General features: G+C 39.0%; 1 protein-coding gene across 1 annotated transcript in view; it reads right to left on the reverse strand.

Annotated features, from left to right (window-relative positions):
- ALK (ALK receptor tyrosine kinase) overlaps positions 1-18745 on the reverse strand; it is a 312811-nt gene that overhangs the window by 198708 nt on the left and 95358 nt on the right.

The following is an 18745-nucleotide window of genomic DNA, read 5'->3' on the forward strand; positions in this document are numbered from 1 at the left end:
CCATTATTCTTGTTAAGGTGATGAATGACAAAGACTTGCCTTAGAGAGATCCCATGCAAGTTTCTGCACCTTTTACACCATTAAAACCAGTGAAGTAGAAGCTTCTGCACATAAGAACTCAAACACACATAAACTACTTGCCCTAAGGACAAGTATTGCTCAAAACACACCAGAGGAAGACATATTCCTCTTTTACAGAAGATGGTACCATGTTTAACCATGAGGAGCTATTTCGGAATCTAAGCACAAAATTAAAAACAAACCAACAACAACAAACCAACAACGAAACAAAACTACTCAGATTTGATTTAGCTGAAAGTCTATGACATAGAAAGTATAATGGAGTAATTGCATGAGGTCTGTGAGTGCCAGGTTCCTATGTTTATCAACTCATTTTCAGGCACTAATTTACCAAATTATGATTGCTGGGTATATGAACTATATTAGCAGGAGCAGAGCCCTTGATTTTACTTGTTCTTGTCTTCAAAAGGTCCTTTTTAGAAGTTTCTTTTAAGGAAAATATCTTCTTCCATGTACAAAATTAATTTTATCAGACCCAAGGATGTTTATACAGGCCCATTTACATTTTTCAGTTGTCTGGATACAACTTTTAACAAGAATATAAAAAAAAAAAAAAAATCAGGTTTATTTCATATAAATCAGTTACCATAATTTAATTATGTCCACAATGTTAGGGATAACTTGTAATTGTAAGATTTGCTCACTCAGGATAATTACTTCTGTCAACATTTTGAATTTTTTAAGGGATGAAAATACATTTGCTAGAGTATTTCAATTTTTTTCAGCTGACATCTTCACAGGGATTAAATTTTATAAGTGGATAGCCCTCAATAAAAGCTAATACATTCCAAAGAGAATTTGGATGAGTTTCTGCTCAAGCAAACATTCAGAGAAAAACCAGCTCAAGTAAAATGCTATAACATGGGATAGTTTTTTCTCTCTGCCTGTTTCTTAGCTCATGCCAGGCTGACACTGATGAATTATGTGGCTTTCTGTCCTGTTTACTTCATGTTCATACATCACTTAACACACTGTGAGGAGTAAATGTCTAATTACTTTGGGACTGTAGGATGAATGAACAATAAAAACTTCCTCTTCAGCTGTCACTTGGAAGTGACACTCAAACTTTCCGAGCTGAAAACACAGAACTCTACACAGGACACTCAGCTACAAACACCATTAGAGCTGGCATGGGGCGCACAGGTTTTTACTGTGATGAAAGTATCACAGAAAAAAATGTTGGTAAAGTACTTCACCCAGTTAAAATTCAAATCATAGGACAGTCTAGAGTGGGAGAGGCCTCAGAAGATCTGGTCCAACCTTTCATGGAAACACGAGCCTACAAGAGGTTATATAACCAACCCTCTGTCCAGTCTCAGTTTGAAAGCACTCAGCAGGGGGGAAGTTCTTCCAGCCAATGACTTTCCATAAAAAAATCATTTTGCTTACATCTTTATGAAATTTCTCCCAGTGCTACTTGTTTCTGTTGCCCCTTTTTCTGGTGTTCCTTGTGAAGAGGCTGTGTTCTCTTCGTAGCTGGCCTGTAAGTCCTGGAATACAGCAGTGAGGTTTCCCCCGAACCTTCTCTCCTGGGAGAAAAGACCTAACTTGTTCAGTCTTCCCTCACAGGGTAGGTTCTCCAGCCCTTTAATTATCAATATTATGCTCTTTGTAAAGAAATCAGGTCTACACTTCTGCATGTGGGTATGCATTTCTAATTTCAGGGGAGGTCAGAAGTTCTTGTCCCTGAGAAGAGCACCATTAAAACCATATTAAAGCATTGAAAACTCGATTCTGTTCTTCCTTTGACTTTGTTCACTACTCAGCAAAATGCCTTCTTGTTAATTATCGACTTCATCATCGAGGGACAGTTTAATCACAAGACTGTCTGCAGTTCAGGCTATCACAGCAGTACTAGCAGGGAATTTTGCACTGCACATAATTGGCCAGGTAATTAGAATACAAAATCCTTAATTGCTCAGTTACCAAATGTAAACGGTGCAGCTTGCAGTGCATGACTGGCAGAGGACTTGAGGGAACCAAGGCAGCTGCCAAGAGCCAGCTTTTCCTCCTTCACAACACACAGCACGGGCGGCTTACTGAGCCCCTGCTCTCCTGTGGGGTGTGGGAAGGCCTTTTCTTCTGAGGTGTGAAGACAAATTCAGCAAAGACACTCTCTTTCAGGACATCCAAATCTACCTGAAAATAAAACCATAAACCCAGGACATTTGAAAGGCAGAGGAAACCCATCATCCTGTCAACAATGGCAAGTCAGAGCCCATACACTGGTACGAGGCAGCACCGCTGCCCAAACTGAGAGCTCTCTGGTGTGGCACAGGCTGCTGCTGCAGGCTGGGAGCTCAGTACAGGATCTGCATGGTCTGAGCCAGAGATTTTCCGCACATCATACTATAAATGGATAGGTGCAGCATCAGCCTGCGCTAATATCTGTCATGGAGGTCGGTACATTACAGCAAGGGGGTACACACAACGATAACACCAGTTCTTCTATTTGTTGATGGACAACATGAAGTGCTACATCAAACTATCTAGATTACCAGCACCCTTCACTGGAAGGCTAATCCACAGCTCTGATATTTCGTTATCTTTGTCTTATTTCCATGCTAAAAGTGTTTGTGGCCTGTATTTATTTGTTCACCTGTTCCTTGGTCAGAACTTCCTTGTCCTTCAGCTAGACTTTCAAACACTGCCTTTCTTGTTCAAATATCAGTAGACTGAAAAGGGCTATTTTGTAATCTCACCTGCTGTGGCATCCACCCATTTCTAGGAGCTCTTTTTGACACCTATTCCCATTTTACATTCCCTTTTTCTCAAACAGAGCAAGGCAGACTAGTATGCAGCACTCTGCATAGGCTCTGTTACTGTTTTATGCAATGGCAATAGAATATTCTTCTCTCTTCCAAAAAAAAAAATCATCACCAGCCTCATAGCTGACTGCTGTGGCAATTAACAGATACTCTCAACTCTTTCTTACAGCTTCCACTTACAGCCAATAATCCCTGCTTGGATCACAAATTCTTACTCTGCTCCACATACAAGATTTTTCATTTTCTGCTAGAGTTATTGCCTCCAGGATGCCAGTCCTAAAGGCATCCCATTCTTCCTTCCTTGTTCCACTATTATATTAGCAATGCCTTTTCAAATCCATGTGGTGACATTTATTCCACTGCTTCTGTGTTTCCTCTACTGTCTAGAGGCAATGACTCAAATTCTTGTATCAGTTGGTCCAACAATCCTATATGCCTTCCTCACTGCTCCTCCTTCAGGAGTTCTCTCTTCAGCTTGTGAGAAATCCACAGTTGCCCACACAGGGCTTTCCAAAGGCCAACTACAATTTGTATAGGAACAAGATAAGACATCTCCAGCCATAGAATAGAACTGATAAAAAATACTTGGTTTTTAAGAGAAAGAAACTAATTCAGGGCATCTGCTACTTGCCCATGTTCCTAAATTAAACCTTTCTTAAAGGCTTTTATTCTTAAAGAAATAAAAATAACTGTGTGAAATTCTTTAGCAGACAAGCCCTTCAAGAAAGCAGCTTTCTGGGTGAGAACAAAGGAAAGTTTTGCAAGAAGCAGCTAATTCAATTGCTTGCTGCCTTAGTGCCCTGGTTATGTTAAACCTGCACAACATGATTCTCACTGGAAGGAGTAATCATGAGCCAGACAATCATTAGGCAAACTCAATAATGTTTATGTAATTCAGATATAATCAGAACCTACTTGTTCTGATAATTTTAAGGTGTTTGAAAAGCCCAGTGTTATAGCAGGGGGCTTAGCACCCCCCTTTTCTATTGCAAGGCACAGAAGATAAAATGCTGTACTCTCCATTTCTTTGTAGATTTGATTCATCATGACACACTTTGCTGCCGTCAAGGAAACTGAGCAGTAAATGCATCTTTGTATCATTATTTAACTAAGTGCAGTTCAAGAATGTTCTCATTAACTTGCAAGAGTTATGAAAACACACCTCTCACTTTTAAGATTTCTAAGACCCTTAGCTACAGTCTTTGTAGTTAATGAAAAAAAAAAAAAAAAGAAAAAAAGAAAAAAGAGAGACTCCATACTAAAAAATCCCATTCTTACTGGAATCTAATAGACTCTGGAAATCCCTGATGATAATCTCAACCTCACAAAACTCAATATTTCTTCCAATTCTTTTTCTACTTTCAGAAGTAAACAACATGCTACTCCCAGTCTAAATACCTTTCCATTCTTCCCTCAAGGACAAATGACTAAGACATTCTTCCTATATTTGAAGTACTTGGCCTGCCTAAAAAAAACTTGCAACGTGAAAAAATGTACCAATTTCACTGGGTATTTTGCACTCTGCAAAGTTACCATCTCTTCTTTTTTTGCTATAGCTAAGAAGTCATACCAGCAGGATACACTAACATAATTTATCATTAATCCCCAGCCCTCCAGTCTTTACTGACTCTGGCATGTTCTATTAAACTTTCTGTCTCATTGTAATATAATTTCAATTCAGTGACTAAAGGTATTTATTTTGAATTAAGGTTCACAACTAGCCAAGGCAAATACTAGTAAACCCATGGCCTGTATCATGATCTTGAGTCAAGAGAACGGGAAATAAGAAATAGAAGTTTAATCCAGAAATGAGTTCAGATTTAACTCTTTTCTGCAATTATTGCAGCAAGACCACTCTTAATGCATTTAGCAGCAATTAATTCTCAAAGCCAAAACAGCTGCACATTGCTGATGCTCTCCAGATGCAAGGTAAGGAATTAAATCATGGGATAATTCAATTGGAAAATTGCTTGTAATTATGGAGAATACAGCGTCTGCTTGACTCCTCGTGGTGATTGGTAGCTGCTTTAAGAATAGTGAGGTAGTCTGTGCAATGCATGGTGAATACAAATAAGTAGCCGTGTTATGAGAAATCTCATTTAGTTTCACAAATATATGGTTTTAACATGATTAAAACTGTATTTGCTGACATTAATGATAATCCATTTGCACTGTCCCAGTACTGCCAACGGCCCACAGTCGCACACAGAACAGCAATATTCACTGATAGCACCTTCGCTCTGAAGGAACTCTGAGTACTTTGCAAACATGCAGAACAGGGTCCTAGTCTAAATAAGGACCCAAATAGGTTGGTGTGTCTCACCTCATTTTAAATAGATGCATTCAAACAGCCTTGTTCCAACAGGTGATTTAAACCTCCTGTGCCACAAGGCTGACAACTGCTGGAAGTTCAGAATGGTGCTCCTTCACTTCCAATATTCAAATTCTCAACAGTAACATAGAAGGCTGCCATAAGATCTAGTCAGAGACCCTCTAGTACTGACAGCATGGGAAAAGCCAAAAGAAGCTGGTCTTTTGGACCAACAGCTACCAGTGGAGAAAAAGAGCAATCTTGTTATCTCTAAACTGAGCACACGTATTCTGAAAATAACAGGATGATGCAGTGTTTTGCCATCTTTTGTAGAATAATTTTACCAGAACTGATCCTAATTAGCACTACAATGTATGACAGAGTCTGCTCACTATTTTAAAGCTGGTAAACTGAAAGACAAAATAGCTGCTGTGTGTGATCACATTCCTAGAGAGTCAGTGATTGAATGGGAAAAACACCTAGAAACTTTCTGTTTCATGGTTTAACCATTAAAGCACACAGCTCTCAGTGTATAAAACTCCAGTTAGGGCAGCAGTGGTTACTATGACATTACATTATCTCTGCTTTAGCTACTGAAATGTTTGCCTGATTCTTTTCTTTCTTTTTTACTTTAAAAAGCTTTAACAGAAAAACCATTAGGGAACAAGAGATCAATTATTTACAAGTTGCTTCACAAATCAATCATCAAGCTAAAGTTGTTATTTTTAGCAGTATTAACTTCACAATAATTAAAATTGATTACAAAGTCACAACCCCTCATTAAGTTGATGTCAACTGAGGGAAAAATTCCTCAAAAGCAATTTTTCTTTTAAGTGGTTGTAAAAAGATTGCCATCAATTAAAGAGACATCTGGTAATATGGAAAAGGTGATAAATTATCTCTTTTTCTCAGTGCTAGCACTTTGTACACCAAATGTAGTGCAGTAGAGAAATTCTTATGGTCTTGTCCTGAAAAGGAGAACAAACAGCTTTGTGTGGGGCCACATAGACCCAACCCTGCAGAGACAAGCCTTGCGTTTCAAGCTAAGACTTTAAGCAAATTCTCTAAGTATTTGGGCAGCCGTAAGAAATAGAGAAGTTCTTTGCACATTTTATTGCAGCAAAAACCACCAGAAAATAAAAACCCAAGCTGAAACAGCTGTTATGTTTGCTCTGATACCTGCAGCAAGGCTTCCAGTGACACAATGCACATTTGTACCACCCTGTGACAGTGTCAGGCCTCAAAAACCATCCCAGACTTTAGCCCAACAACAAGAAACTGGGAACATCTTCAGCAATTTCACAAGGAGGAAAAAAAAAAAAAAAAAAAAAAAAAAAAAAAAAAAAAAAAAAAAAAAAAAAAAGAGGAAAAGAATCCCCCAGCAAAACACAACCCACACACAAATAAACAAGGGGCTTTGATTACACTTTGGAGTGAAAGAGGCTGATCTGCAGTTCAGTCAAGTTTCTGCAGTTTGTATTACCAGCAGTTTTACCAACAAGGAATTGTTCAGTAAATCAGTCTCATTTTTAAAAAGTTTAGCTTGCTGATAAAAGTAGTATACTAAGTAACCAGTAAATCTGTAAATTTTTCTAAGTTGTTTAGGTGGTTCCTGATGCAATGCCCATTACCAGCTTCCACTCAGGGCTAAGTTTTGGTGCCCAGCCTCTGAAGAGTTAATGGATATAACATTGACTGAGCCCCATGGCAATCAATTTGTTGTTATAATGAAGTACATTTCACCTGCCTACCCACTCTGAAATATGTCATTTCATTCCAACAAAATAAAAAAATCCCAAAAGATAGTGAAGAGTGGTTAAGGCATTGTCTCTAATGTGCCTCTTTTCCATACAGCCAATTCCTGTCTCTTAATTCAGGGACATCCTAGCCAAAGTCTTCCAGCAAAAAAGCTCTCCCCCCAAGCTAAGCAGTGCTTTACACCCAGGTGAGGTCCCTCAGCTGTTTGGAGCTCAGTTATTTCGATTACACTTTGTCACTCACTCTGTAATGACAGTACAGCTCAACAGTCACTCAAGCACTGACCCTACTCCAGCACATTCTCACGGCTGCCCTTACCTGTCCAGACAAACACCTTCCCTGTAAACAGTGGAAAGAAATGGAAGCATCTATTACACAAACATTCACCTAAGCACATAAGCAAATGCACAATACCAATAGCACTGGAAGCATATTAGCTCTTACATGATTTTGCAAGGGTGGTTCTCCTCACTGCAAGAAAACCTGAACACCGATTCCCAGCATTTCACCTGCAATGAAACACCCCTTAGTCATGGCAAAAGCCCACTGTACAAAAGAACAGGAGGTATAGTGTTAATGGAAGCCACCATTCAGTTTCTAAATAATCACCATTTAAACTTCTAGTTCTTGTGTATTCTTTAATTTTAAGGCAATTGGGAATAACACTGCTGAATCCAAGCACACCAAATACTCCAGAAGTCTCCATATTCAGTTCAGTCTGACATGTAACAAAAACCACTTATTGGACAGCAAACACCTGCCATTAACCACCCATTTCGCACAGTGACCAAAGAGAGAACTGCCTGCAGCAAGTCAAGCACCAACCCTGAAAAGGCCTGGAGTACGTTTTAATCATCCTTTGCTTCAAAGCCATTACAATTATCACTGGATTTTGTTTCTGTGTAAGCGGGATCCAGATTTTCTGTTCTCTAATTAGGTGATCAAATCCTTCAAAGATAAACTCCTTCTACATACACCTTATTCACCTTTCTCCATTGACGAATAAGACAACCAGCTACACGTGCTACACTGGTAGTTACACTTAATTAAACATCCTTAAAGAAACTTGCTCTTCACTTAGCAATTGTTGATGTTCACTCAGCTGTTGCCACCAATTGCAAATGGCCTGGCATCTTTACAAAGGGGTTGATTTCAGAACCCATTCTTGCTTAAAGGGTAGCCCTTTGCCTTGGTTAGCCATTGAGATCATTATTATAGGTGTAAGCCACAGCTCCTGAATTAAGTTACACAATTGTTTGTAATACCTTCTCATAGTCTTGCTTTTTACCCTCAAATTATGATAAAACAAAGATTAACTATGCAAGCTATTAGTTCCTCAGAAATCTTGACTTGCTAATAACATGATAACACTGAATATCTTGCCCTGAGACAACTACATAGGTAAACCAATGACTACAGAAATAAAACAGCTTTCCCTACTGTGCTATGGGGCACTGAGGCCATCAATATGACCTTTTCTTTCCCCCCAATCTAAGAAAGTTCAGTATGCAAAATTCCAAGCTGTGTGTCACAGCAAACGTTTACCTTTAACGAAGTGACCTTGTTGACATGTAGGATCAAGTCAGGCAGGCAGGCAGAGCCTGCCCTATGAATACCTGGTAGTCTGAAAAGCTATAATTTTTTAGAGCAGTGAAATACAAAACAACCTCTGTCTCCTCCTCAAATACTTCCACACCTTAAGGAAAAACACAGAGAGTGGAATTAAACCTGCATCCTAATGTTGTTTTAACATGAGCTTTTTGTTTCTTCCATGCTCTCAATAACACCTTGAAAACAGAACATCCTTGAACCTTCTGCTTAAAATCAATACTGGAGCTCTGCAGCTTGGGTTCTTCTCTGATAAACAGACGTTCCGTGGCAGGTGAAAAGGAGTTGTGATGTAACCTTTATTATGCTGTTTAAGTGTCTTGCAAAGTTTTATATTACTGCCAGAGATGCTTATCTGCAGTACACAGCAAAATGCTTCCCTTCAGTGCCTGACCTTTCCACTTCCCCACTGGAAGCACAGGAAAGCAGCAACATGTTCTCCACTAAAAGCAACACACAAGGTAAATTATTGTAGTTCAGTCATTCATCAGGTTTATCCTTTTAACGCAGGCAACGGCAAGGAACAAATCTTCTGCTTCTGCTGTTTGAACACCTTTTCAAATGTGGAGAAATCTACTCATCACTTTTTTGCTCATATTTACATGAAATCATTTAGAAAGACATCTCTCCCAGAAGAGTGGTTAGATCTGCTTATAGACATAAAAGAGAAAAAACAAAAAAACCCAACAAAAGCAGAACAATTGCTAAAAGCCCACTATTACATTTATTAAATTCTTAAGGAAATGCCATTTAGAAGTAAGTGGTCCTTCTCTCATCTCTGTTGTGACACTGAAGCATTTCGCTAACAAGGCTGTCTTTCATTTGACTTTACAACTGATAGGAACCATTAATGAATTATAAATGATTTTTTAAAAACACTGTATTTTCATTTTAACAAAGACAGTGACTTGTATTTAAGTTTTTATAATATCCTGTTTAGCTGAGGAAGGTGAAAGATGAAGGCCAAACATTTCCAAAGCGCTTGCATTTGATAGATGAGAAAGCCTGAGCTGTTGAAACTAAGGGGACTCACAGGGACTTAGAGAAAGCAATTTCCTTACCACAGGCGGGACACACAATTTAATTTATTGCACAGAAAGGAAGTGTTGCTCAACACAGGAACAGGGTCTGGGATTGGAGGGCCCAAATCAACAAGGAGACACTGTGGTATGTTCCCCTGCAGAGTTACAACTTCACATTGAGGGCATGTTCTATTGCTCCCCTCAGCTCACAGTCTCAGGCACAGCCCGTCTGAAGAGTGAGAGAACACCTGGGCAAGTCCAGCCATCGGTTTTCTTCCCTCTCCTGCTCTCCCAGTATGGCCATTCTCATCTTCATGCATTATACCATTTGTTTAATCCCTGTGCTCTCAAAACAAGCAAACAAAGAAAGCAGATGAAACTTCAGGGATAGCTTCTAGCTCATAATTGAAAGGATGATTATTCATTAGAATCTAGGCAAGTTGCTTGGGGCCACCAAACAGGCATTGCATGGTATTATGAAATTTTTTAAAGACAGAAAACAGAATCCTCATTCAATATCTTGTCTTTAACTCTGCAGCCTTCTTTGGCTATTTTGAGTGGGATAAAATAAGCATGTTGAGTTTAAGCTACAAAATGAGAAAACAACAAGGTTCAGAGGTTCCACCTCCTTCAAGGTAAAGGTAAATAAAACTACTTCAGTGAGCTTTAATATTAACAATTTCCATAAGATTTAACCTCTGAAGGCACAGCTAGGGGAATATTTCTTGTAACACCTCTGAATTAGTACATATAATTGTGAGAAAAATGAGATATTACAAAAACATTGGTATCAACACATCCTTTACAGAATTATATCCAAACAACTTCAAATGAATCAGAAAACCAGTGACAGAAATATTAAAAATCAATCCTCTCTTTACCCAAATTTACCAAAATGGTTAAACTATACTTGGGTTTAGCTTTACGCATGCCATGATCGTGATGGAATCATGGTATTTTCTCTACCACAGCTCTAATTTAAAATTTCTTATCTCTGATTAATTAGCTGGACTTCGTTCCTGGCAAGAGTCACAGGAGTAAAACTTCTTAGGTTTTTAAGTTCTCTGACTCTTTTAATGCATTCACCCAAGCATAGGTGTCTGAGATATGTACTGTAATACAACAAGCTATCATTGAGGAGAAGAGTAACAGCAAAAATACTTCAGTTCTTGTCACTTTGATGATGTTTTTAACATAACCTCACACAAGAGTTGTGTGGAAAATCCCACATGATAACATCTATCATTAGCAGTGGAGGAAGCCAACCTCATGAAGAAAACACTGGGGGCCAACAGGCCCCCACAATTGTTAGTAGTGGTTAAGGTGCAAGGGCCACAAGTTTGGCACAGCAGGGAACACAACTCACCTTGGGCTACTGATTTAACTACACTGGGCTTTAGTTTCTCTCTGACAACAGGGAGAAACCCTTCTCCCAACTCTTCAAAACCATACAAAGTGCCTTATTTAGTAGAGCATTCTCAGAACCTTCTAGGTGAAGCGCTGGAGAAGCACAAGTTATTGTGGTATTTGGCAATAGATATAGTTAGACCACGCTTGGTAATGATAGCCGAAGTGCAGCCAAGAGGCTGCCAGGCTCACGGGGTCTTGCTGATACTTCTTTACGTTGTATTTTTGTGTATGGGGCCATATGTGTGAGCTGTCATTGGCATGGTAAAAAACCATAAACATACAGAAAATAGAAGCAGCAGCAGGTAGGCAGGAGAGAAATCAAAATTACCCAATAAATTATTAATCCATTAAAGATATTTTTTGTGTTAATGTGAGTTTTCCATGCTTAAAAACTTTAAAAAAACTCTCTGAACACAATATATGCATGGACATACACAAGCATTTTGTGATAAAGGACATTATCCCTACACTACAGAGTGAAAAAAATTACATATGTGTGTTCATCCAGTAGTCTTTTCCTATAAAAAGGTCAAACACAGCCAAGAGCAGGACACACTTCCCTCCAGCTGTCCTTTTAATATGACTCTCATCTTGTCAAGAATAAACTGTCATTAGGAGTGAGAAAGAGACCATTTTACAACCCATTTATTCTTCATTGTCTCTGGCTTTTCTGGATATACTTGTTGGAGTACATTAGTCACAGGTATGCAGCAAGCCATTAGAGCATACTAACATCTGATGCACACTGAAATTAATTTTTCTTCTTCAGCTTGGGGAACAGACTGCTGGATGTTTCATGCAAGGCATCACTGAATTAAGGAATGAACAAACAAGATCTCTAAAATCAACAAACGCACGTGCTTCTATAAATACATACCTATTCTCTAAACAAACACACTGTCCTACAGTGAGACAATCATTTGCCTCTTTAGAGCAGGGTCATTAAAGGGAAATAATTTTGCAATAACAAAGCACAAGTCTAGTCCTAATGAGAAGAGCAAACTGCAAAATGCTAGGAACACCTGGTCCATTTTTTGTACTGACAGAGCACGAGCTGGAATCTGATCCTTATAAAATGGCTGTATTTTTCCTTCTCTACAGCCCAGAGGACTCTGGAAGCAAGTTTGGTTTGCATTTAGTGTCTTAATGTTGTAGAAATTCCTATGGGTATGTGTTGTAACGCTTGATATGCTGATGTTGCCAAATTGAGTCTCAAAATCTAACTCTCATCTAGAACAGCCAGAATGATTCGTTTTAGATAATATTTTTAATTTTAAGGCCCTTCTTTGTATACAAATAACTTGATTGTCATCCTTACAAATCCATAAATCTCTCATCTGGAGTAGGATTGATGAATAATTTTCAGTCGGTGTTACTTCCAAACCTCAATTAGCTAGTGTACTGTTTCACTTGCGGTATGTAGCTGATCTGTCAGCACACACAACAATTATTTCAACTGAGACACTGTCTAAATCTTAAAGAGGAAAATAACTAATAGGAAACTGAATCCCACTTGAACTAAATGAAAGTGCAAAAGTTCACAAATCTTCATGGGTTCCCTGCAGTTCATCTGAAGGCATATAAATAATAAAACTAGGGTGGCATCCTATCATAGCAGTATCTTTTTAAGGACATTCGGCCATCTGGGTTGAACCAGGATGATCCAAATTTTTATCCAGCATCAGAGAGAGGGATGCAAACATTCAGGTCTGCAATAAACATTCAGGCCTCCAAGTTTTTTGTCAAAATTTGTGACAGGTTCAAAAACATTTTTTCCTCCAAATAGAAATTCCCCTTAGAAAACAATTCTTGGCTTGTTGTTTCTTTCTCCAGGCCTAAGGGGTAAAGATCTCAAACTTGATGTAACGTTTTACTAAATAAAAAATACCTCTGACATCTTTTTCAAAAGATGCATAAGCTGGATCAATTCTATGAGATCAAAGCATATCCTCAAACCAGTATAAGAATAAATGTAAAGGGAAAACTTTTGTCTGTCTAATGTGAGCCCAGCTACTCTTCTTACGTTTTATTCCTTCCCCTGGTAAATAGCTATCTTTTTCTAAGAGAATTTTTTTTTTTAATGGAATTTTAAGTGATACAAGTATTTTTTCTGATTGAGATTTACATGAAAAATAACTTATCACCTACTTATTTCTTGCAAGCACACACTGATTTATACACTACTGTTTTGTTAATAAAGTGATAATCTGAAACAAAATATTATTTGTTATCTTTTATTACCCACCTCATTCCTCTTTGTCTGAGGAATCATAAATTAAAGTCAACAGCCTTTTTATAATCCTGCAGTTCATTATCTCCCATTTGCTAATAAGCTCAGTGCCTTAGCCTTGCTCCATTTCTTTAGAAATAATTACAAAAATTAAAACTACATTAACAAAATATGCAGATACTTCTTGTTTTAGAACTTACATAAGAGCTTTTCAGCTAATCAGTGGCTGGTTATGGCACTGTCCTCATTTATCTCCCACTCCTCCTGCCATCTTTCATGAAAGTTTAATCTACATTTTCCATTAAGAAAATGTCTCAGCTGGTGTTCACATTTCCAGGGTGGCTTATTACTTTTTTGATTTTTATTTGGAATGGTGATCATATCCCTCCACAACTTTTCTCTTCATCTGGAATTTTTATCAAGCAGCTGCATATTTTCCTCCTCCTGAAACCTTCAAATCACAGACGCAGAAATTCACTTTCTTGATCTAGAATCACAAGATTTAAAAGAGGATCAGGCAACCCGCTTGCATAACCATTGTCAGGAGTGGCCAAGACTCTAATCCTTCCCATTTAAAACTGCATTTATGGTTAGAAACAGATCACTCTGACATTTGATCAGACCTGGACTCAGCTTGCATGCAGTTGTTTTGGGTCCAGCTGCTATTGGTCCTGCCTCCTTAAATACAAAGAATTAGCTTTGTAGTAGTGGTTCTCTCTCTTCCTTGTACAATTTGATCCAGAATGAAGCCCCAACTGTGATCTCAGATCAGTGACCACAAATACTGTCAGCCAAAGTCCCTGGGCAACACAACATTGCAGAAAGATGAGCCAGTGCTTTTCTGGAGGGAGGAAAATGGAAGCGCTGCAATAAGGTAACAGGAGAGCTGAATTCTGAGAAGTCCCACTTGCTGAAGGCTCTTAAACCATTCCTGATGGATGCCAAAATCAGAGCTGTATCCTAGAGAAACCTCGCAGCACAGAAAACTCTGGGTTTGACTCATGAGTTGAGAGGCATAGAATTTATGGCTGGTTTGACCAATTTCAGGTTTATCAGAGAGGCAAATGACTCTCTACCTTGAGCATGACAAAAACATACATCCACACAGCTGAAAGTGCAATTCCCTTGGTCTACAAACTCCTTCCTACTAACCACAGACTGGGTTGACTCACCTGCCTCCTTAGGAAATACTGCCACAGTTGCAAGATCTCCAGTTCCTCATGTTTCATTACGATAGACTGCAGTGCATTTGCTGGTACAATATATTATGAGGGGTCATAAATAATTAAAAATTAATCACACTTGTCAAAATAAATAAATGCAGTCAGTGATGCAGAATGCTTGAATTTTTTATAGCATCTTTTTGCTTATTCATGGATTAAAAGAAGTCTAGTAATCCACAATGGATTGCCTACTCATTACAACATGTACAGGCCCAATTCAGATCCCAACAGAGGAAGTTTTCCTGTCAGTCTTTAGCACAGTGGAACTTTAACCTTAAATCTCTGACCCTGCTGAAAGTTACATGAGTTAGACCTGGAAATGTGAATAACTACAGCAGATCTTCGGGGGCCTAGCTGGCAGATACACCAGTGATTCTCTCACTCACTTCTCTGCATACAAGATGGGGAGGAACGAAGGAGAGTGGAGCATTTTAGCACAAATTTAAAAAAACAAAAGCTCCCTAATCTACATTTCTATAGGCAAACAGTCCTGCAGTTCTTCCTACCAAATACTCAATATTTATGCATGGTTTGATAGCATCCCCAAGGCTTTAACAGAAGAGAAAATAAGAGTAAATGTTTAAATAGCAACTTTTCCCTGACTCCCTAAATTAGTCTAAATCTGTTAATGCATTTCTATCCTTTTTCAAAGGGAACCTCAGCCTGGGCTGGGAGGTAAGTGAGGAACACACCACCACACCAACCCTATGAGACCAAAGATCCATTAACTTTGAACATTTGGCTCTGAGAACATACAGCTGAAATAGAAAATGAAAAAGAACGTATGAAAAGGGAGAGCAAGCAGTTGTCCCTCACCACCACTGGCCTTCAGGAACCAGTCACACCAGGACTTTCTGAGCCAGAAAAGATTCTATAGAGAATTTAGTAGCCGTAACTATTTCTCTTCCCTGCACATATCCTGTCAATTTGCACACCCACAGAAGGTTCCAGCAACAACAATACCCTGGGAAGAAAGTTCCACAATTTCACTATTTGTTAAATACTGAGGGAACTCCTTTTGTTTCACCTGACATCTAATAATTTTGCTTGATGCTGTCCAAAACTGTATTAGAAGAAATAGCAAATATTCCTTCTGTACTCGTCATTCAGCGCTTTGAAACCCTTCTCAAAGCACTGAAAGTATGAGTACAGAAAGGTAGTTTATAAACTTGTATACATATTTTATAAAGATTTTATAAATTTCTGATTTCTTTACAGCCCTGCCTGTATTCCTTTAGATGCCTCTTGCAGGCAGGGTAGCTCTAGTCAATTTAAGTGTTCCTAGAAGACATCTATTACATAACTTCATAATCTCTATTTCTATTATTTTAAAAACTTTCTCTGCTGTACTAAAAGATTTTTGATGCATGGGATCTAGAACAGAAGACTGAGTTCTAAATGCAGCTGCCCCACACATTTACACTATATACTACTGTTCCTATTTTCCACTCCCTTCCCTGTAAGGCCCCAAGTCACATTTAATTTGTGACTGCTACTGAGGTGATGCTTTCACAGCTATATTCTTACCCTTAAATCAGCTTAAGTGACAGTAACCAGCTCAGAATCTGTCTGCATATTTGCCAAGCTCTGATTCTCTCTCCCACCACCTCAATTCAAATAACCTGCACTAAATTTCACCTGCCACTATTAGCTGGTTAAGCATCCCTTTTCAATTCCTCACAAACTAGACTTTCAATCTTTTACTGTGAATAATTTAATATCAAACTCTGCCACCTCACCATCTATTCCTATCCAGAAGATCAATGATTTGTGTGACACTACATGCTGAACATGCCAAGTGAGTGGATTGCTCAGCTGTGACTGCAACCAGATGCTGAGACAACAGGAGTTAGCTTTTCCTCTAGGAGGCTTAATCCATGCTGATTTCTTGACACTGAGCTGTATCATGCTGCTGGGACAGGAGCAAAAAATACAGAAATTCTTCCAATGTGTCTCTTTGGGAGATCTACCAATGATTTTCTACTGAACATTTTAGAGAAACTCATGTGAAGCTTAATGAATCATACCAGAGGCATTTGTCTCTATCAATGTCTTGCCATGACTTGATAACCAAGTGACAAGGATGAGCTAAACCATCCCAAAATCTAGTTAAGCTATCTGTTTATCTCCGTGCATTACTGTCTGCAAAGGAGATGAAATGAAATTGAGATAATTGCAAGTACAATTTGCAGGAAACAGTGGGGGTTGGAACTACTGTGCTTAATTATTTCAGATTGAAACAGACCACACAACTATCTGTGCCAAACAGCTGTAATTAAAGTGATTTAAAATAGAGAGATGCTAGCTCCAAGTGTTGATTTCCAAATGAGTCTTTATACATGCAAGAGTTACAGTCATTGATGAGTTGCAGACCTACAGCTCTACGGAGAAAAAATTACCACTATGTCCAACACGCCTGGTAATTTAAAAAAACAAGCGCACACATACACAAGCAAATAAACCACACAAAATAATCCACCCTAATGCCCCACAAATCTAAAGCCACTCAATCAATTTGACACCGTTACCTGCCCCTCAGAATAGAGGAAAACAGCAGAACACAAAGTTCAGCCTAAATTGCCTATATTCCAGATGAGAACTCCCAACTTTTGGGCTTAGAAATAGAACTTTAATGCAAGAGGCAACTGGAAATCATCAACCAGTACCTTTGGCTTAATCTCCCTTTCTTCTGCTTTGACAGATACATAAAACTGAGTTAGACAAAGGTATAACTTTACTGAAAAGGATCCAAAGGGATAATACATTGACAAAATGTAGCACCATGAGGCCTGGGCCAGGCTCTTTACCTGGAACAATACATACACTTCCTTGTGGATTTTCCCACTTTTCTCCCCCCACTCCAGGAAAATGACAACTATTCTTCTCAATTCAAAACAAGGTCTTAACTCCTAAATTTCAGGGGAGCCAGCTTGCACTAGAATTTAAGAGCAGAAATTCTGATTTACCTCAAACTGTACCTTTGTGGGAAGAAATTCAGTATGCGTGTGGATGTTCATTGAAGCAGAAATTAGAAGATATTTACATGCAGCACAAATGGGGTCCATCTGCTTTACACATGCCACAGATCACACCAAAATGACTTGGTCTGCTGGTGAATCAGTGGGCCTTAAAAGTTAATTTATAATGGCTGTCTGGGGAAAAGTACTAAACTATTGGTATGGATGAGAAAACAGAGTATGAATGAAAGCAGTGCAGAAAATTTCCTCAGTATTTGCCTGAACATAAGAACTGTCATGAGCAGTCAGACTGCAGCTCTGCAAAGTCAAATCCTGCCTCCAAAGCTGGCTTCTAAGAAAAGAATCCTTTCACTCGCAGCCTTTTGTGTAAGAGGCTTCTTGAGTCTAAACAGACGGTTGAATTAAACATCCAGTGATTAATGCATTCTTGCAAGAATTCATCTGATCCTTCTTTAAACTTATGCACACTTCTGGCCCTACAACATTAATTCATGTATTTTATTAGCACCATTTATTCAGGTACTACACGAAAAATGTCTCAGCTTGCTTTTTCAAGACCTGTAACCCACCAACTTCACAGCTGCTTTCCAATGCCCTTCAATGTGCTTTTTAAAGACCTCTAACCCCTGCCATCAGAGATTAAATAGAGAATCTTTGTTTAATTTTTCCTACTATGGAAACTGCTTCATATCTCTTGAAATCTTTGTTGTCCTTCCTGACACCTCTTTGTTTTCCTGGCTAAAGTTTGTGATGGAGGAGGTATGACTGACACTGAAGAAGGCTTCCCAGCATCAGCACCTTGTTATTTAAAAGCCTCTCATACCTTTTCTATGTCGCCACCCATGGGCAGCTCCACACAGCTCTGGCTCTGTCTCTCTTCCTTCTGCAGTTCTGGCTAGCTCCTTCCTTGCACAGTCACTTAACCCTGCCTGTCCCTCACACAACCTCCCGTCCCTTCCTCCTCACAGCACAGCCAGCAGACTCCGACTGGCTCTCTACCAGCTAACTCACTCTTCTATCACACCCATAGCTGTGAGGGCAGGGCTGTTCCCACTCTTTGGTAATTAACACAGCTGCAACATTTCAGGGGCAAGAGTGCCTTCAGCACTATCTCTGTCCCCCCACAAGTTGGCAGCTCTAACTCTCCCATTTCCATTTTTGTAGGTCCATTCTCATCAACACCACCTTCCAGAGAGAAGCTCCAAGCAGATGTCACTAACAGCCAAAAGGATGTTAAGAACTCTTCTTCTTCCCCAGGATTGTAAGAGCACAAAGATATCTAAAAATCTTTTCTGAACATAAATCTTAATTAAATATGCTGCTGTTCACAGATATGCTCATAAGCAGGAAAAGTAA

Source organism: Hirundo rustica, chromosome 3 (assembly GCF_015227805.2).
Source record: "Hirundo rustica isolate bHirRus1 chromosome 3, bHirRus1.pri.v3, whole genome shotgun sequence".
NCBI classification, from domain to species: domain Eukaryota; kingdom Metazoa; phylum Chordata; class Aves; order Passeriformes; family Hirundinidae; genus Hirundo; species Hirundo rustica.